Source organism: Mandrillus leucophaeus, unplaced genomic scaffold (genome assembly GCF_000951045.1).
Source record: "Mandrillus leucophaeus isolate KB7577 unplaced genomic scaffold, Mleu.le_1.0 Scaffold2, whole genome shotgun sequence".
Lineage (NCBI taxonomy): Eukaryota > Metazoa > Chordata > Mammalia > Primates > Cercopithecidae > Mandrillus > Mandrillus leucophaeus.
Genome location: NW_012102031.1, coordinates 13,370,362 through 13,373,831, shown reverse-complemented (window position 1 = coordinate 13,373,831; position 3,470 = coordinate 13,370,362).

The window sequence follows — 3,470 nt, the reverse complement described above, 5'->3', positions numbered from 1 at the left end:
TGGACCCCAGTGCCGACACTTGTCGTTGTACCATGCCACCTCCCTGCCCCCTGAGACTGGGCCCAAGGAAGCCACAGGCCCCTCCCCCTCCCATGTGCCCTGGCCCTTCTGGGCTCCCATGGAGGATGGTGCTGCGGGGCCACCTGCTTTGGGCTCTGCCCTCAGACTCCCTTCACCCCAAGGTGTGCAGTCCTCTCCATTCCACCAAGGCCTGTCCAGGCCTCGCTTGCTTAATCCATTGTCCTCAGAGCCACCCATCACCAGGCAGGGCAGGTGGGAGCCACTTCATGGTGGTCTTGGAGACAGATTTTCACCGCCAACCACTCCCCATCAGCTCAGCTCTAAGAAAGTACAAGGTGTTTTTGTTTCATAACATCATTATTGTTGGCCAGGTGAGGTGGTTCATGCCTGGAATCTGAGCACTTTGGGAGGCTGAGGCTGGGGATCACTTGAGGTCGGGAGTTTGAGACCAGCCGGGCCAACATGGCAAAACCCCATCTCTATTAAAAATACAAAAATCAGCTGTACGTGGTGGTGGGCACCTGTAGTTCCAGCTACTTGGGAGGCTGAGACAGAAGAATTGATTGAACCTGGGAGTTGGAGGTTGCAGTGAACCAAGATTATGCCTTTGTATTCCAGTTTGGGTGACAGAGTGAAACTCTTTATCTAAAATAAAATTTATATATATATAAAATTATTATTGTTGTTGCTGGACGAGGTGGCTCATGCCTATAATCCCAGCACTTTGGGAGACCGAGGCGGGGGGATCACCTGAGGTCAGGAGTTCGAGACCAGCCTGGCCAACATGGTGAAACCCCATCTCTAGTAAAAATACAAAAATTAGCCAGGCATGATGGAACACGCCTATGATCCCAGGTACTTGGGAGGCTGAGGCAGGAGAATCACTTGAACCCCGGCGGGCAGGGGAAGAGGTTGCAGTAAGCTGAGATTGTGCCACTGCGCTCCGGCCTGGGTGACAAGAGCAAAACTCCATCTCAAAAATATATATATATATATGTATGTATTATATGTTGTTGGTTTTTTCTTATTTTTTAATTAAATTAAAAAATGTTTTTTGAGATAGGGTCTTTGTCACCCAGGCTGGAGTGCAGTGGTGCAACCTCAGCTCACTGCAGCCTCCATCTCCTGGGCTCAAGGGATCCTCCCTCCCAAGCCCCTGAGTAGCTAGGACTACAGGCAGACACACCACCATGCCTAGCTCATGTTTGTTTGTTTGTTTGTTTGTTTTTGAGATGGAGTCTGGCTCTTTCGTCCAGGCTGGAGTGCAGTGGTGTGATTTCGGCTCACTGCAGCCTCTGCCTCCCAAGTTCAAGCGATTCCCCTGCCTCAGTCACCTGAGTAGCTGGGACTACAGGCACCCGCCACCACACCCGGCTAATTTTTGTATTTTTAGTAGAGACGGGGTTTCACCATGTTGGTCAGGCTGTCTCCAACTCCTGACCTTAAGTGATCTGCCAGCCTCAGTCTCCGAAAGTGCTGGGATTATAGGCGTGAGCCACTTCGGCCAGCCTACGGGCTCATTTTTGTATTTTCTGTAAACACAAGGCTTTGCCGTGTTGCCCAAGGCTAGTCTCCAACTCCTGAGCTCAAGTGATCCTTATGCCTCAGCCTCTCAACGTGCTGGGACTATAGGCATGAGCCACTGTACCCAGCCTGTTGTTTTTTATTAATGGAAACTTACTAGAAAACTGACAAAATCCAGGCCGGGTGTGGTGGTTTCCCCCTGTAATCCCACCACTTTGGGAGGCCAGGGCGGGTGAATCACCTGATATCAGGAGTTTGAGACCAGCCTGACCAACATGGTGAAACCCTGTCTCTACTAAAAATACAAAAATTAGCTGGATGTGGTGGTGCACGCCTGTAATCCCAGCTACTAGGGAGACTGAGGTAGGAGAATCACCTGAACCCGGGAGGCGGAGGTTGCAGTGAGCCGAGATCGCGCCATTGTACCCCAGCCTGGGCAACAAGAACGAAACTCGGTCTTGGTCTTGGAAAACAAACAAACAAACAAATCTGACAAAATCTCAAAGATAATTATAACCCTTAGGGGTCCCAGATTTCTCCTCCTCAGGAAATGGCAAGGGGGTATGGAGAGGGGCCGCCTGCTTTGGCTGGCTTAGTTTCCTTCCCACAACCCTTTCTGGAGAAACTCTAAACGCCCCCATTTTTTAGTCCTGGAAATTTCCCTATCTGCACCCCCTGCCCTGTAGCTTAGGTTATTCAGCAGAGATTTGCAGGCTCCAGCAGGCGTCGGACTTACAGAGGCAAATGTGACATGTAAATTCCCGGGCCCACCCGTGACAGAGAGCGTGTGATTCAGCAGGCCTCCTATGAGGCTGGAGATTTTAAACCCGCGTCCCGTGATTGGGATGGGGATTGAGGACCATATTCCGCGCCTGGCCACCAGAGGGCGCAGCGGGCTGGGCTCAGCGGTCCCCCTTTGAGAGCTTGTGTCTCCAGACAGGTTGCTGTAATCAAGGATTTGCTGGTTAGACAACAGGCAAGGGGTGAGCTGGGTCCCCTTGGGCAGAAGCCTAGGGAAGGAAGCCCGACAACAGGAAAGAGGCTCACATCTGGTATTGGGCACATGGCTGGGCCTTGGTCCTCGTGCCCCTGGACTTCAGAGCTCAGAGGGGCCAGGGCCAGGCCTGGCCTGGAATCTGGATGGACCTGTTCTGCCCTAAGGCACGCCATTTACCCAGTCCTGAGCTCAGAGAGCGTCTGTCGTTCCCGTGGGAAAACCGAGACAGGGGCAAGGGCTCAGTGGCAACTGCTCTGCCTTCCAGACCAGGGCTCTGTCTTGCCGGGGCTAGGGCACAGGGTGGACCCCAGGAAGTTCTGCTATGAGTCATCTCCGAGTGCTCAGGGGACGGGACAGAGGCTGCTGGCCGGGGAAGGATGCCGGCCGGCGGTACCTACTTCCGCAGCTGCGGGTAGCCCTGCCTGGTGATTCAGCTTCCCTCTGAGGGTCCCCAGGTGGCGCCGCCCTGGACTGGGAGGCTGGGGAGGATGCTGGGGCTATGGAGGGGCGGTGGAGGTGCCTTAAGGGACTCTGTAATCCAGCTCTGCTGGATGCTGAGGTTCTACGATAATTGTGGCCAGAGATCAGGTGGGCGCGAGACTGGTCCTGGGATGGGGCCTGTGGGCCCCTCCTCACTACCCTGCTTCTTGAAGATAGCCTGGGCGGCTGTGCGGGATACCCCAGTGTCTCCAGCAATGCGCGTTGATCTCCATGGGGGGCTCGCCTTGGCGCTGGGTGGGAAGAGACCTGCTGGCGAAGAGAGGCTGACCACGCCAGCTCGGGGTGGGGCTCTACTGGGCAGATGCACAGGCCCGGGGCAGAGGAGGGCTGATGGGGGAAATGCCAGGCCGATGGGGGAGGGGCTGTGAGCGGGAGGTGTTGGGGCGGGGCGAGACCTCCCTCCCGGCTCCGGCTCTCGGGAGCGGGG